The sequence below is a fragment of the Quercus robur genome, chromosome 8 (assembly GCF_932294415.1).
Source record: "Quercus robur chromosome 8, dhQueRobu3.1, whole genome shotgun sequence".
NCBI classification, from domain to species: domain Eukaryota; kingdom Viridiplantae; phylum Streptophyta; class Magnoliopsida; order Fagales; family Fagaceae; genus Quercus; species Quercus robur.
This window is the reverse complement of record NC_065541.1, coordinates 8,938,337-8,956,721: the sequence shown is the minus strand read 5'-3', so window position 1 is coordinate 8,956,721 and position 18,385 is coordinate 8,938,337. Positions and strand designations below refer to the sequence as shown.

General features: G+C 31.2%; 1 pseudogene; it reads right to left on the bottom strand.

Moving 5' to 3' along the window:
* Window positions 1–7,302: 7,302 nt before the first annotated feature.
* On the bottom strand, window positions 7,303–14,837 carry LOC126695813 (probable long-chain-alcohol O-fatty-acyltransferase 5; annotated as a pseudogene).
* Between the last annotated feature and the right edge of the window lie 3,548 nt (window positions 14,838–18,385).

Sequence of the window (18,385 nt, the reverse complement as noted above, 5' to 3'; positions counted from 1 at the left end):
TCTAATTCCAAACTCAAAAAATTAAGAATTTTTTTTTTTTGAGAACCCTAAAAAATGTTGAATTGATGACCATAACAAGTAGAGAAAATTGTAAATTTGAGAAATTGAAAAAAAAAACTAACAAACAAACAATTTGACACAAAAATAAATATTTTAATTCAACTATATTTAAAACTACTCAATGTTATGTTTTACTCACCAAAACTATATAAAAAAAATTTTAAGTAAATAATTTATTTCCCATTATCTTAGCCATGTTAGCACCCAAACATACAAACATTGTTAGCCTCTGTTAAGGGAAAAATATATATATTTTTCAATCCCAAAGTTTAAGTATCTGGTACCAAGAAAATAAAATTTTGAATAAGATTGTCCATTATATTTATTTTTATTTTGTTATGAACCTAATTTAAGAGAGATTGAGAGGAGGGATGGACGTGAAAGCGATTGTGGGTAGCATTGAGGATCTTGAGGTATTGATGGTCTTTGCATAAGTAATTGAAAACACTTCTTAAGATGGTTGACACCTCCAATATAATAGCTCTACTTGAGTTTAAGTATTTATTAAAAATGTTTTTTTGAAGGGGCCATAAGTATGGGCTAGTTAGCTTTTTTCTTTTCTTTTCTTTTTTTTGAATTTCTTTCAGCCAACATAATTTTTGAGAGGGATTTAGGTTTAACTTTTGAAAATTCAACTTCAAACTTTACTCAATAAACCAAAAATAAAAAATGAAACCTTGAACTATACATATTATTAAAAAAGGTAAATTGCAAATTACACCCCTAAAGTTTTAGGGTATTTGGATTTTATACCCTAAATTTTCAGAATTTATATTTTACCTCTAAAGTTTGGAGGTGTTTAGATTTTTACACTCTGACTTTTTAGAATTTAGATTTTATACCCTAAATTTTAGGATTACTCCATAAAGTTTGAGGGTGTTTGGATTTTATACTTTGAAGTTTCAGAATTTTGAGGTGTAAAATCCAAACATCCTCAAACTTAAGGGAGGTAAAATTCAAATTTTGAAACTTCAAGGTGTAAAATCCAAATACCCTCAAATTTTATGAGTGTAATTTGCAACTTACCCTAAAAAAATTCAAGGCCAAAGGCTTTATGGTCCCTAAATTGGTTTTTTTTAGCATTTTCAATAATACAACCAAACCAAACATTGACAAACATATAGTTTTCCTTAATAATATTTTCAATTGAAATAATTTATATAAAAAAAATTAGTTTTATACCTAAAAAAATGAAACCTAAATCTATCAAAAACAAAAGAGAAATGCTATGTTGACAACGATTTCACAACAAATCATAAGTGGTAAGTTGTTACAGGTTATTATTGGTGGGCAAAAGTAACACTTTTATTGGTAAATTTAAATTTGAACCAGTAATAACGTACCATCTATGATTTTGTTGTGAAAATAGTATGGACGTAGTACTTCTCAAAACAATATATAAATATATATATATATATATATTAATTTGAGAATATGGAGATTACTATTATGGGAGATGAGAAAACATTATCCTCAGAGTACCGAATAGTTTACTGATAATTGGAAGAGCTGGAATCCTTCCATTAAAAATGCAAGTACATATAATAGGGAGTCCAATATTCTTTTCGGATTGGGGATTGGAATGTGGGATGGATGGTTGAAGCTCTTGGATTATGTTCTTACTTCTTACCAAGGTTTTTTGTGAAGTGCCGACTAGCAAAAAGAAAAAGTATATAAACTAAAATTAGTATATTCAGAACTTTTCTTAGATAGATGCCTAGGCATTAACTGGGATTATTCTCTTAAAACAAGTTAAATGTATTGAGAACCATATAAGTTCTCATAAGATGCTTTTACCTTTCCCCTTCCAAAAAAAAAAAAAAAAGAAGAAGAAGTTCTCATAAGATGCAAAATATAATAGAAAACAAGGTGTAACATCTTCTCCATCAGAATAATTCGGCTAGAAAAAGGTGGGTTTTCTAGCATCTTATAGGTTATTTATATTAGGTTATCAAGAGCTTTTCTTCATCAAAAAAAAAAAAAAAAAAAAAAAAAAAAGGTACGTGATTTATAATGTATTTTCGTTAAAAATATTTTCAATTGAAATCATTTACTCATATTAAAATCATATTACCAAATGGTCAATTAAATTTTATTTAATTTTAAAATTATCTTAATTATCTTCACAATATTTTATAGCAAGAAATGCCCATCCTTACATGAATTACTTTTTTTTTCATTCAAAAAATGAATTAATTTCATCAAGTGATTAAGGTAATTTAATTATAATCATACTTTATTTTTATGATTTTTAATTTATATTTAATTTCACATGATTTTTAACTAACTAGCATTTTGGCAGAATATTGTAAAGTTGAAAACTTCACAATGCCCGCGTAAATAATGAGTTCGCTATTGTACCAAAACCGGACAATGACTCAAGAAAGAATCAATAACTCCTATCAAAAAAGAAGAAAAAAAAAGGCTATATAAAGACTTCCCTAGAAAGGAAACATATTTGTCATATAACATAAAACTAAATATAGTATTAGACATTGATACAATAAGTCAATAACCCCACTAACATTTGGTTCTATTTACACCATTGTTAGAGGATTTAGAGAGATTGTTCTGATTGAAACACGTCTCTATCATAAGTTTGCTTCTAAAAAAATAAAAAGCTATCAACCAGCTTGCCTTTCTTTTTATTAAAAAAAAAAAATGAAGCTATCAAATATACTCTATCTAAGAGTATTTTTTTTCCAAACATGATTAGTGGCGAAGCTAGAAATTTTGTATAGAGAAGGATCAAGTTATATATATAATTCCAAAGAATAACACACAAATAGTGTGTGTATATCTATTATAATTTTTTATTTTTTATAAGTATATTGTATATATTTATTACTTATATAATAAGAATATTTCTAATTTTGATTTAACATATGATATTTTCTTATTTTTAAAAAATATTAACATCAAGTAAGTCTATCTTTATTCTCTCAAAAAATTGATATGACTAAAAACATAAAAAATCAATTAAATAAAAATAGAACATAATTAAATTACATGTGGTATACATTAAATACACTTTGATTTAATGAGCTATATATGTGTGATATAAGAGTAATTAAAGGGAAGAAAATGCATTAGTCAGCTATATAAATGCATTATATATTTTTAGTAAAAATTTAGGAGGTGTTAGAGATATATATTAAACATATATTAGCCCAATATAATAGGCCCAAGCCCAATCCTGCTTGTACTAGTAGTTTAGGGTTTAGTTGTCTATATATACTCATGTTATGGCTCATTGTAATATAGGAGGTTATTGTACTACACTCTCATATAATAAAGATGTAGCCCTTAAGAGATTCCTCCGTGAATGTAGGCCGTAAAGCTGAATCGCGTTGCTAATATTTTAACAGGAGATATTATTTAAATTTCATGTCCAAAATTTTATATAATTTTTCAAAAATACAAGAGGGAGGGAGGATTTTTGAAAGGCCCATGGCCCCCTGCCCTTCACCCCTGGACCTAATTTTTTTTTTTAGAGTTTCAATCTATGGCGTCCGCTCCTGATGATACCAAGACACCAATTAGTTTTTTGTATAGGTGGGGATTCAACCATCAAAGATTTTACCAGTTGAGCTAACTGAAACCCACGGACGTGATATTGTTATGTGTTATGTTATATTGTTATTCATATGGATTAAAGTTAAATAAACTTTTGTATATGGGCACCATATTCATCTTTCCATCATTAGCACAGCCAAGTAAATGCCATATATGACTCTCTAAAAAAAAAAAAAAGGCAAATGCCATATATCTAACGCTAACCAATTTCTGATTTTATAAAGATAATATTAAGGCCCACCTCTTAATCACGATTCAAATTCAATCTTATTTGGTATGCAAGTAAACAAATCCTAATCCAATCCTAAACAGTGTGTAAGAAAAAAAAAACCCTAGTTGTACTACAAGTCTTATAATCAGTTTTAGTTTGAGATTTTTTTTTTTTTTTTTGGGGGAAAGTATTAGTTTAGAATTTAACCTACTATAAATACCCACTGCTATGGGTTTATTAGAGCATTCACATCAGCTCTTCTATAAAAAAATGTCATTTTGACATACCAAAAGCCTACTTTATTATTTTGTCACATCATTTTACAATATCTCATTCATCACATGTCTTATTCTTCAATTCTATATATTAAAATAATATTTACAACACATTAAAATAATATATTAACTCCTCATCATCATCCACCACTGCCGCAACAATGGCCATCAACAATCATTGCCACAACAACACCGATAGCCACCACCGGCACAAACCCACATCCACCAACACCACCTTATAAAAAATAAAATCCACAACAACCCAAAAAATAACCACCACAACCACCCAATAATCACCACCACAATCACCAAATTGCCGCCACAACCACAGTACCACTGCCACAACTAACCCACAACCTACTACATTTACAAACCTTAAAACCCATCCCAAATCACACAAACCCAAAAGCAAAACCCACCACTGCAAGTCGATTGAGAGAGATCCGATGGTGGGAGGCTCTGATGACATGGTGGATGGCACGGCAAGCTCAGTAGCATGGTGTGGCATGGTGTGGCATAATGATGGTGGCGTGGTGATCGAGCCATGGGTTGCTATGGATGTGGTGGGTCGGCTTGTGGTGGTTGGGATGGGTTCCGATTGGGTTTTGGGTTGTTGATCAGGCCATAGGTTGCTGTGGATGTGCTGGGTCGACTTGTGGTGGTTGGGATGGGTCGGTGTGGCTATGTTTGTGGTTAGGTTTGTGGGTCATGGCTAGGCGGTGGCTTGGTGAGGTCTGCTACTTTGTGAAATCGACAATGGCTTGGTGAGGTCTGCTACTTGGTGAGATTGGCGGTGTGCTCTAGAGAAAGGAAGAAAGGAGAAGCTGAGAGTGAGAATAAGTGAGGAAAAGAGACTTAAGCAGATGGGAGAGAGAAAAGACAGGTGAGAGAGGAGAGAGAAAAGTAAGAATAAAAAAATATTAAAACTTTTTCAATTTTTGTCCATACCGTTCCAAACATAAGAGCATACTGTAGCAAATGCCAAAACTTTTTAGCATTTGACACATCTTATGATGGTCTGTCTTTGGTGTTTGGTGTGCCAAATGCCAAATATTTGGCATTTAGCACACATGATGGTAATGCTCTTATATAATACACACATTGTAATAGTAAATATGTATTCACTAAAGGCTTTCATTTGTGAAAACAAGTCGTCATATTGGACCACACCTGTTTGGTTAAACCATCTCTCATAACCCATCACTCATATCTCATAACTTAATTTTCAGTTTTTGAAAACTCTTAAAAGTTTTCAGTTTTCATGACTCTTATCTCTCTCTCACTTTTTTTCTCTTACTTCCACGTAGTCTCTTTAAGTATTTTATTATTCGTCATTTTATTTCAACACGGTTTCAAAGTCACTTTCTGTAGCCTATACTAGATTCAAGCAACTCACCACCAAACATTGCTTGCCTCAGTTTTTGACTGTCTTTGTCTAACCACTTCTTGCCACTATTTTTCTCAGTACAGGGAACCGTCCACTTTGTTTTTCATGTAGATTTTCGTTTTGCGGTCCACTTTCCTATTTGAGGCTCTTAAGTTATACAACTTGACCTATCACTCGTTCTTTTTGGGTTTCATCTGTGTAAAATTCACTAACTTGCTCACATACTTCATCCTTTGCCAATATTCCTCGATCCACTAGTGCAGCCGTCCTCCGACCATAGCAAGCATTATTTGGTCGCTAGTCAAGCTATTATTAGGCCTTTGTAGCCATCATCAGTCATTCATGTCTTTGTTGTTCACTACCATCACCAACATTTTGCATCATTTATTGAACATTATGCGTAGCACATTCTACATCTCAATCCAATCACTCATGATCATCTTTAATGCCTTCACAAGCTTACATTCTAAACTCAAGATTTCATCAGACTTCCATCTTGAGTTTGAGGGAGTAATGTTAAAGATATCATAGGTCAACTCCTATCAAGCCCCAAATCCAATCCTAATAATTGATGTGAAAGCAATACACACACACACACACACATATATATATATATATATATTATTAATGGGAGAAAGAAAAACATTATAATTCTACTTGTATTGCATTTTTTTTAACTTGGATTTGAACCATAATTTTCATAATTATTACCCTTTACCATCAAACACCTTATTTAATGATTATCAAAAGTCCTTAATAGTGAGGAAGAATCTTTTGCATCCTTTGGTCATTTTATTGTTGAAGCTAAATATTTAACAAATGCTTTATGTTTTCTTAGTTATTCTCATACTCATAGAATATGTAATAATTATGTAACTTATAACTTTGCTAGACATGTCAGTGGTCTATCCATGTGGATGAAGGATTCATCCACGCCTCAATAATGTACTTTTAGCTTATCACAGCTAAGTCTTCCTTTAATGATAATTTCTAGTATTTTTTCTTCTAAAAAAACAAAACATGAATATATTTCCATTTTTTGTTGAAAAGATTTTATCATATATTTCTTAGCCAAAAAATTGTAAGGTTTTCAAGTTTTTCATTCATAATCAAAATTGTTATAACTCTTTTCATACAGTTCATGTGTCACATATTTTCATAGAGTTATCAATTTACAATATATGTAGGGTTTTTTTTTTTTTTTTTTTTTTTTTTTTTTTTATGTGATGTGGGTAGTTTGTTTTTTAAGAGCAACGTGGGGTATTCTTTTTAATAGAACATTAGGTTGTGTACATGGGTAGTAGGAAGTTTATTTTTTTGTAATAAACGTTAGGTGGGAACTTTATATCTATCTACTATATTGTGGGAAGTTTTTAGCCAATAGGTTTTTTGTTTTTAATTTTTTTCTATTTATGATTTTTTTTATAGAAAAATTCTATATATGATTTTAACCTCATCTCATATGTTTTAGAAATAAGGATAGATTAATTAAATTATGGATATTTTTCGAAGTAAAAAAAAGAAAATAATTAATTTTCCAAATCCTCCTAATATATATAAAAATATATATATATATATTGATAATAATTTAAATAGTTACAATAGGATTTCAAGAATTTGAATCTTAAATATTTATGTTTTTTTTTTTTTATGGGCTTAAATATTTATATTGAAAACATTATAAAGTGATAATTGAGTTACAAAACTCTTAATGTAAAATTGTAATTAATTCAATTGAAACTGAAACTAAACTCTTTGATTTTTTTTATATATACCATTATCCCAATTATAAACTATTTTGTCCATAACACCTTCCCCTTCAAAAACTTCACAATAACCTTGCATTTCTCAACAACCTTGACATCCACTCCATTCCTCACTAGCGGTGAAAAGAACAACCAAGAGGCTGTGACCACCACGAACCCAATGGTCAATGGTCTAGCCACAGCCCAATGCAACCAACACCCACTTACCCAACCCATAACACATTTTTTTTCACCCAAAAACTCCACCACCAAACACACCCCATGGATCAGGAAAAAGCACAGGAGTTCGTCAGTTCCCACATGGGAGCCACACGTGTGACGTAGAACAATAGCAACTCGTTCGCGCATGAGACCTCTAGAAACTATGAAAGCAGCCCACACGGCGGGAAAGTGGGTCCACTTCTGTTTTTCTTGTCTGAATAACACGTTTTCAAAGGCCGACGTACAGGTTAATTTATATATTATGTGACGCAGCAGAACATTGCTTACCAAGGTTTTAAGATTTTTCCACCTCTTAAGTCTTATCCCAGAAATCTTGTAATGAAGTTGAAAAGTAAAGGCTCATCAATGATCCAACGGTGGTTCTAGCTCAATTCCGAGAGTGACACTCACTTTAGCATTGCACAAATTTAAAACAATATCCACGAGTTAAATAGACCATGCAACAATATAGGCCTAGCACATTCTTTGGGTGCACATGTTGCTTGTAATCATTGGTAGCCACTGTTAGAGCAAAAAGCAAGGCTTTGGTAGAAAAATTTAGAGGCAATTTAGGGGGTGTTTTTCAAATTGGAAATGATTTTTTTTTTTTGTGTGTGGTGTTTTTGGTGGTTTTATTGAGATGGGTATTTATCATTTTGCTTAATATTGATGTGATGGGGGAGGCAAGAAATTGAGATGAAATCTGGGAGGGACTTTGGTGGGCCCATATCAAAGGAGAAAGGATGAGCTTGAAGATTTTGGGATGAGAGGGAGGAGTCTGAGTTTGCCTCCATGGGGGATTTTTGAGGCAATGAAGTATGTGTAGCATTGGGAAAAATATACCCTGTATTGGGTATATGTATTTTCTCATTCATAATATATTTTAGTAAAACTCTTGAATTCACCTTCAGTAATGACTCTTTTTTGTGTTGTTTTTATTTATTTATTTTTTTTTAGAAATTGTTTTCCTTTTTGTTGCTCACTTCAACCTTAAGTTGTGCCTTAATTAAAAAATTGTTCTCTGACTTTTAGAATATGAACCTCCTAAGAAGAAGAAAAAAGAAAACGGTTTTATTCCTTCTGATTTATTCGTTGTGATTCTTGTGATCCTGACCAAATATATTCCCCCATATATATGGATTTCTGAGTCATCTTTATTGATCCATTACAAATTTATTAAGTCAAATTTTGATGGTTGCAAAGGGGGCCACGTTTTCCCTTTTATTTAATATATATATATTTCGTTATTTACTTTTTGACAAATTTTATGGTTTTTATCTCTTTTTTTTCTTAAATAATAAATTGGTAATTATGATAATTATTATTAAATATTTATTATGATTGTATTTGTATATGAAATTATATTCTAGTATTAGACACAAGGATGACAATGGGGTGGGATGAGGCCGAAGGATGGGATCTTCACCCTTGTCCCGCATGGTTTTGTCTTCCGCCATTCTCATCCCGCCCCTTGGGGTCCCGTGAAGCCTTGCCCCACCCCGCAAAACTCTAGTTTTTGTTGATTTGCCCAAAGTTATTAAAATTTTTTTTTAATAAAACCTATTTCATTAATAAAAATTTACTTGAAATTACAAATAAATTTATCCCATCAAATCAAACTAATTTTTAGCAAATACTGAATAATATGATCCAATTGTTTAACAAGAGACTATCACAATAAAAACAAAAAATCTCACAGTAAAAAATCAATGATTCAATGGTATATAAATTTGTTTCTAATAAAGACAAAAAGAAAACGTTAAAATTGGTACCTTATTTCCAACATTGCTAGAGAGAGAGAGAAAAAAAAAAAAAAACAGAGAACCACATTAAATAGAATATAATAAGCTAATAATATGTTTGTTTAAATTATAGAGTTTTAAGGTATGAAAAATTTACAATTTAACCCTTATCAACGCAAGGCGAGGTGGGGCGGGTCGAAAAAGTCTAAATCCATTCCCGCCCTGCCATGTGGTGCAGGGCTAAAATCTCCCTCCATCCCCACCCCACCACCTTTGCGGGGTGGAGAAAACCCACACGGGACGAAACAAGGAGGGGCAGATCAAGTGAGGCGGGGTAAAATTGCCATCCCCAATTAAACATTTATAATGATTGTGTTTATATATGGATTTATATAGTCTACTGTTTAAAAAGAAAATATAATATACAAAGATTCTTAAATATAGAATCAAATTTAAATTTAATTATTATATACAAATATTTTAAAATAGTGACGTGTAAAATTGTGAGCCCTCAAAAGTTTATCTAGCATAATTTTATGAGGTCAACCAAAAATTAAGCAACTTTGATTTTATATACTAGACAATAACCCTTGCAATGCAGGGAAAACTTCAATAAAATATGTTTTTATTTATAAAAAGAAAATGATTCTTTCCTTGTTTTATTTTTTAATATAAATATGAAATTTGATAATTATTAATAGAAATTTATTTTTTTAGAAAAAATAATAGAAATTTATTTTGATGTGTTTGTATATGAAATATTAAATATGAAAAAAATTGATAATTATGAAAGTTATTGATAGGTATTATAAAGATTGTCATTTTATAAGGCACTATTAAATATGTAATTATGGTAATTAAAAAAAAAGGCAAAACTATACTATTAGTCCCTAAAGTTTACCTTGTTAGTGCAATTAATCCCTTAAGTTTCAAATGAGCGATATTAATTCTTTAAGTTTTTAAAATGAGTTTTGTATTAGTCCTTTTATTAACTACCGTTAATAGTATTGTTTACGTGGCTAACAAAATAATGATTTAGCAATTTTTTTAATGTTGTGGCATATTTTAATGAAAATTTTCGAAAACTATTTTACATGTCAAAATCCTTAATCCCAAAAAACTCGACCTAGCCATTCCCCCATTTGATATTGAAAGACCTAAACGCATGAGAAAGCAAGGTTGCCTGGAGGGGAGAGCATTGTTTTCCATGGTTGACTCGAGTGTCGCACCAATCCACCATATGGCACCATCCGCAATGACGTTGCAATCAATCCATGGGTTTAAAATTGTGGACAAAACCGTATGGGTATTGAGATTCAATCATGGCAAACATATATTGTATATCGTGGAGCGAAGAGTGGATTGCAATGGTTGTTTGCATTGCTTGCATTTGTTTTTGGGATATATAGATATGCATCGGAGTTGGGGGATGTGTGGGTTTTTTTTGGATCTAAAATAAACCAAATCTGAAGCGTAGAAATCATTGATCCTTATGCATTGTAGTGGTTTAATGATTGAGTATATCTCATTTGTGAACCTTTGCATTAGTATTTGTCAACCGTTTGAGTTTAAAACTAAATGATTGATTAAATTATGGGTCATTAGCAAAGGGTCTTGCACAGTTTCAAATAAAAGATGGTTATGGTGGGAAAGATCAATGGAATGCAGATGGTGCCATTCTGGTGGATCGGTGCGACTCTTGAGACATCCATGGAAACCAACAATAGTCTCGCAGGCAACTTTTCTCTCTTGTGCGTTTCAGAAACTGACAAGGAAAGGTCAGATGACTCAGATCAAGTATTTTGATATTGGTTTTTGAAATTTATTCATTCAAAAATTTCACATCATTAAACAAAATATGACAGGTCATTATTCCGTTAGCCACATAAGCAATATCACTAACTTCGGTTAATAAAGGACTAATACTGCTCATTTTTAAAACTTAAGAGACTAATAACGCTCACTTGTAACTTGAAAGGCTAATTGCACCCACAGGGTAAACTTTAAGGATTGATAGTGTAATTTCGCCTAAAAAAAATCATTTCTTTTTATTAAATTTCATACTTTTTTTAGAAACTGTTAAATCTTATACTTGAATCATAATATTTTATTTTTTTATATGATATTAAATTTGGTCAGGTTAATATTAATTCATCGAGTTATATTAGTTTGATTAGTATTAAATAAATTATTTAATTGATAATTATATATAAAAGACTCCTCTTAAATTTATTGCATTAGTCAAGTATCGTATCAAATGTAGTATAGAATACATAATAAAGAGGAATTAGATGTAATTTGTGATTTGTGACTTTTTTCTTAAAAGGTAGAGATTGCGTGCATATATACCATTACAATTCATAATTCAAATATGATATGTTTTCTCTTTTTTAATTATTAATATGCTGTGTTTGTCCATGATAGGAGAAGGAGAAAAAGAAGAAGGAATCTTTATTTTCTTTTTTTTTATTTTTTTTATTCCACTACCTTGTTAGCAACCAATTACAATTAATGTTTATATTAATATATCCCCAAGAAAAGAGAACAAGAAAAATTCTGACGAAAGTTAATTCACAGAATCTCATGCTTTATGGGAAACAAGGAGACGAGTAAGAACATTGTATCGTCATTGATCAAATCCTAAATGCACAAAAAGCTAAGCTGATTGGAAATAAATATTTTTATAAAAAAAAAAAAGATCTTATGGTCGATCACCATAGTTTTGTACTTTTTCTTTCAGGGGCTTTCATTTTTGTCCTTAAAAGTTAAAATAAGTGAAAAAATGAAACCAGATAACTTGGAATCTTGGATGGTGACCCCAAGTTTTGAGTAAATTGCAAGTTTGCAACGTATAACACTGCAATATGAATATATAAACCACTTCTCAAAAGAGAACATATAAACCGGCCCTTAAAGTCTATACTATATACCAATACCATGTGATTGGGCAAAGAAACCATTATAATACGGTAGTTATGCTGGCTGGTCCTTCTACCTCAAGATTAGTTCCTTCTTTTTTCAGTAGAAGATTTTGTTATTCATCAGCAACGAAGTTTTTTTTTTTTTTTTTTTCCTCGAGCATGCATCCATGGGGGAAAATAATAAAAAATATAGCCCATCAAAGCACGCAAAAGCAAATAAAAGTTTTTGGCAAGGCATGTATCACTCTGTGGAACCAAGCGTGAAATCCATGATCCATCCCATGCAACAATTAGCCATTCCTAAGCATAATTAGCAAAAGAAATCAACAGGGTTTGCGGTGTAAACGTGTAGTGGTAAGACACTTGGGCCAACACAACTTAAGTCGTAAGTTTGAGCTTCCCCCTATGCACTAGCAATTTATTGGTGTTCATTTTGCTATAAAAAAAAAAAAAAAAAAAAAAAAAACCTTATTGGTGCTCATTATACTCCTGTATTGCATACATAATGGGGGTTTTAGCCTAGGAGTGTTTAGTGTGCTTCTATAGTGACCCTAGGTGGGGAAACAGTGGTACGCTCGAGGAATATTTTTTTAAGGGTTCATTCAAATTCTTGTTGAAGAGGTTGAAAATGACCTCTTTGTAAATAATATTTTCTTATTTTATCTTCATCATTAGGATAATAATATAGATTTTTTTTCATAAGTCGTCACTAATGATCTTAATGAAGTTTTTTCAAGTCAACACGAGTTCTCTTAAAATACAAATCTTAGGTAAAAGATGAATCTTGTGGAAACATGTGATTTCCTTATAAAAATTTTATCTATAGTACTAATAAGATAATTAATAAATGATAAATATAAGTTCATTGGACATATTATTTCTGAGTATAATGAAAATATGAAATATTGTTATTAAAATTAAATATTTGAAATCTTTACTATAACAAAGTACCATAATAAAGTCAAGCATATTCTCAAAAAAGTACTATAATAAAGTTATTAATTATTGTTGTTAAGTAAACTTTAATTATTATTGTTTAGAATACTTTAGTTTATTATTTATTAGTTTTTGTTTTTACTCTTTTCAATTTTTAATTCAATGGGAAGAATTCTTTAATCTATTGTTGTTAAGTAAACTTTAAATATATTTAACAATTCAACTCAACTTTGCAAACTTATTGGTCTTTGTAATTCATTGGGAAGAATTTTTGTTGTCTTTTACATTACTCTATAAAAAATTCAACACAACAATACAATCATTAAAAAAAGAAGAAAAAAATTTTTGGCTTCACTCCCCATTGTCCCACACCTCACTTTCACTACCTCACACTTAATTGTCTTTTAGTGTTTACACTTTATACTTTGTAAGGACAAGGGCCCAAGATTGTATATTGGGCCTTGGGCTTTATCCGAGGATATAGATGGGTCTGAGGAGGAGCAAATAATTATTAGATATTCCCAGACCAGGTCCCATAAATAGGGAGCAAATGAAAGATTGTCCGAGGAGTAGCTCCTCCTCGGACTTGATGAACATGGTTCAAAGTATGTAATCCAGCAATTAAAATGACCTTCCAAGAAGCTTCAATGATAAGGATGTGCCTCATGAACATATGAGAAGGAAGGAGACCTAAAAATATCTAAGTGAAAGCTGCCACCACCACATTAAATGCACTGCAGTTACTTTTCTGGCCGCATTTATATGGAGAAGACCTTTGGGCAGTGTTACCTTGGCTACCGGAACTCACAGAGAATTAGAGAGGGTGTCTGATGGGACAAGTACTCAAGTAAAGGCTCGAAGGAGGATATATTGTGGGGATTCTTTGTAAGAAGGGGGTGCAAGAAAAAAGGAGAGAGAACACTGTAGTAATCAAAATTATTTTTGTATTTAACTATGATCAACATACATAATTAAGGACTCCTCGGACTGAAAGTCTATTGATATCAATACATCTTGTTAGCGCCTGATTGCCATTTAAATTCCATATTAACCGTTGTTCAATTTATTAAGGCCTAGTTCTTTGATCCACTTTCTACAAATTTATTGTATTGGGTTCATTGGGCCAAGATCCCATATACTTTGGGTTTGGGCCACAAATCGGGACCCTACATACTTTATTGCTCACTTACGCTCTGTTTGTTTTTATGTAAAATATTTTCAAATGTAAAATATTTTACAGGTAAAAATTTTACTGTAAAATATTTTACCGTAAAATATTTTCAAGTGTTTGGACTGAGAAAATACTTGAAAATGCAAGCCACCACCAGTCACCCCTCATAAGCAAAAACCACCAACAACCACCCCCAAATGAACATAAACCATGAAACCACCACCAACCACCCCAAAAACCAAATCTGGAAGAGAAAAAAGACAGCCACCACCTAAAAATCCGACTGTTAAACCACAAATCTGAGCACAAACCACTAACAATCCACAACATATGAGCATTAAACCACAAATCTGACCAAACCACTCCATAACCACCCAAAAGAAAGCCAAAAAAAAATTCACAAACCCATATTGAAAACCCAAAAACCCACCTAGCCAAAAACTCAAATCGGAGGGCTCGGCCAGCATTCACTGTAGAAACAACCTGCAAAGACGAAACGGAACTGCCATCTACCATCAAAGTCGACCCACGTCTCCATCCCAGCCATCTACCGCCACCCTGAAACCCAGCCACCCATGACCGATAAACCATCCAAACCCAGATCTCCAAACCACACGGCAAAAAAAAAATAAAAAATAAAACCTATGGATGAGTAAACGACCGTGGAGGTGGCCAAGAATCGGTGGAGCCGATGAACGTTTAAGAATAACAAGAACTCAGGTGAAGCTGGTGATGGGTGGCACTGGCAAAGGGTTGAGCCGATGTTGGGTGGCGCCGGCGAAAGGTAGAGCCGATTATAGGTGGTGTTGAAGAGGGTGGAGCCAGTGGGAGAGAAGGATTAATGGTGGACTGGGTTATGGGTACAAAACTGAGATAGCATGAGAGGGAGAGAGAGGCAGACATGTCGGGTGGATTGAGAGAGTGCAAATGTAAAATATTTTACCGACATTTCAAGTGTAAAATATTTTACAAATTTTTGCCTTAGTTATTTTAGTTGACTGAAAATATTTTACTGTTAACCAAATGTTTTACCTTAAAACAAACATAGTAAAATATGAAAATATTTTCTTAAAAATATTTTACATCAAAACAAACAGAGCGTTAATTTTCTTTTTATGAGATTTAAGATCAACAAATTACTAATTTTTGTCATTGGACTTGCTATTTTTTTCCGATCAAATAAGTTTGTTGTTGACTTTTTTTCTTTTTGTTTACAAATGTCAAGATAAAGGTTGGTGTTGAATTTATTTAATATTGGGCTTCTCTTAGGGGGTTTCAAAATTTTATTTTAGGAAAGTCATAACCAAAAAATTATAAAATATTATATATGTATAAAAAAAAATTGTCTCAAGTCAGGGGGTTCAATTGAACCCCCTCAAGATAATGTGGTGCCGCCACTGTAAGAAAGCCATGAACACTGGTCACCCCTAACCATTTATTGTTTACCAAAAATTAAATTTTGCACAATGAATTATCTATTTAAAAATAAATTAAATATATTGTCCAGTTTAAAAGTGCTATTATATCTAAAAATGAGATTTTAAATAATTGTAGATAAATTAACTTACAAAATAAACATACTTAACAATCCACGGAAGGAAAATTAATGTTGCTAACTTTAGAAAGTGTCCAAGCTCTAAAGATCAGAAGAGAAGAGTGGAAGAAGATCAGAAGCAAAGAAAAGAAGCGGTGAAGATTGAGTCTGGAGTTAAACGACAGAAGCAGCAGTTAAACGACAAGTCTAAGTAAAGCTACAAGTAGTTTTTAGTGATTTAATTATCTCACACATGTAAATACACGTGACTTGTGTTCACACGTGCTAGAACTAATTTTTGAGAATACTAAGTTAGTTAGTTAGTTCTGTACTTAGTCTATATAAATAGAGTTATTGGTGTAGATTTCGATTCAATGCAATCAAGAGTTTTTGTTGTCTCTCAATTTTAATTTTGTTAAGATTCTGTTAGAAAGGTATAGAGAGCATAATTCATGGGCATTCAACGAGTACTTGGAGGAAAAAAAATTGTTTTTTCATTGATATTGCACGTTTCTTTTCAACAAATTCAAAAAGGGTTAGGGGAGTTCTGAAATTTAGCAATTTGGTATGGATTAAGAGGCCGGCGGAATCAAAAGTTTAAAATTTAAATATTTGGCTCTTGGAACAAAATAGAGACATAAAAAAAATAATAATAAAATAAAATAAAATAAAAAAGAAGATGTAAATCTGTTTCAACTTTCAACCTATATGGAATCTCATCAATTACACGTAGCCCGACTAATGAAACATGCCGGATTGTATTTTGTTAAATTATCGATTGTCTTAAAATCTTAAACTTTTTGAGAAATTGGAAATTTAATATGATATGAGAATTAGATGTTCTAAGTTCAATCATTGTCTCATCCACACTACCTTCCGTTTAAAATTCCACATGTTTGGCTTTAACTATTAAAATGGAGTTTGAGCTCATGTGTAAAAAAGAGTGCTAGAATTATATAGTTAAATAATAAAATTTACCATATTTTAATAGTTTAAACTTTTGAGAAAATTGGTAATTTAACATATTTCATCATTATGAGTCACGAAATGATAACATGAAAATTAATATAAAGATGGTATATTAATTTTTGAACAATGTTTTTCTCCAAATCAATTTGAAGGAATTTTTCCCAATCTACTATGTGGCAATTTATAAGATTATGTTTGTGTATTATTTAAATAAGTCATGTGATTTATTAAAAATGTCACGTGACTAAAATTACACACTGATAGTCTTCTCAAATGACAAAATTTAGTTACAAAATTGGTTGTACCCTAAGGCTATAACCTTACTCAATATCTTTTTATTAGAGATGATTTTTGACAAATCCATCATTGGATTACATTTTCTTCTTATATCCTCCATGTTTGCAAAATTTCTAGAAAATTAAAGATCAATAGTTATGTCATCAATAAATTATTTAAATTGCAAGTTTTTGTAGTTTAAAATTATGCATAAAATATAAACTTATAGATCATATGGTTAATAATATCCGATTGACACAAAATTTGACATGTGTATTAAGAGCGTAAAAAACATGTAATTCAACGGTTAGATTTTCAAAATATGTAATAATGTTTATTTTATTAAGTAAGATTGTAGTCTTAGACTACAAACTATTTTGTAGCTAAACTTTGTCCATTCTCAAATGCCACGTAGTGGGTTGTCGCGTAGTGAGTTGTAGGAAAATTCTTCCAAAATGAATTGGAGTCAAATTTTTTCCTTAATTTTCTGAAATAATAGGGGATTTTTTTTTTCTCCAAACTAGTTTAGAGAAAAACCTTTCAAATTCCTATATCTTTTTATTGGATGTGAATTTTGAAAATATAATCGTTAAATTACATATTTTTATTAATCAAAATTTTAAATTTCAAGTTTTTGTGGTTTAAAATTATGCAAAAAAAGAGTTTATTAATTGAATAATAAATAATATCCGATTTTAAAAAAAAATTTATATGCGTGTTAAGAATATAAAAAACATGTAATCCAATAATTAAAATTTCAAATTCACGTTTAATAAAAAATATAAAATTATAGGAAGACGTAGAAGGTTTCTACCAAAATAGAGTACTCCCTAATGGTCTTGGCCCAATCTGCCATTATTGCCCAATCACATATGTAAAAAGATATATGACATATATGGCGAAAATGGCCCAATACCACTATCTAGCAAAAAAAATTAGCAATCTACCACTTTTGGGAATATGTAAGAATGTACCACCTTTTTGAAAATAGTGTTTGTGAAACTCAAGTTTGCCATGAAACTCGAGTTCCAAAAACTCGAATTCTTTGAAAAAATATACTTCAAATTTTTCGGAAATTTTTTTATGGTACTTGAGTTCAAGAAACTCGAAAACCATAAAAAAATTTCAAAATTTTTCCATGGTACTTGAGTTCATGGAACTCGAATACCATGAAGAACTCGATTTCGCCAAACTCGAGTACCCAAAAAGTGATAGATCCCTACATATTTTCGAAACAATGGTAAATTGTAACATAATTTGTAAAAAAATAAAAATGCTATTTGGCTATTTTCGCCCTAACATACATGGTAAACCACAGAATACTTGTGGTGGAAACGGGGTTCCTCCTATGGCCCTAAAA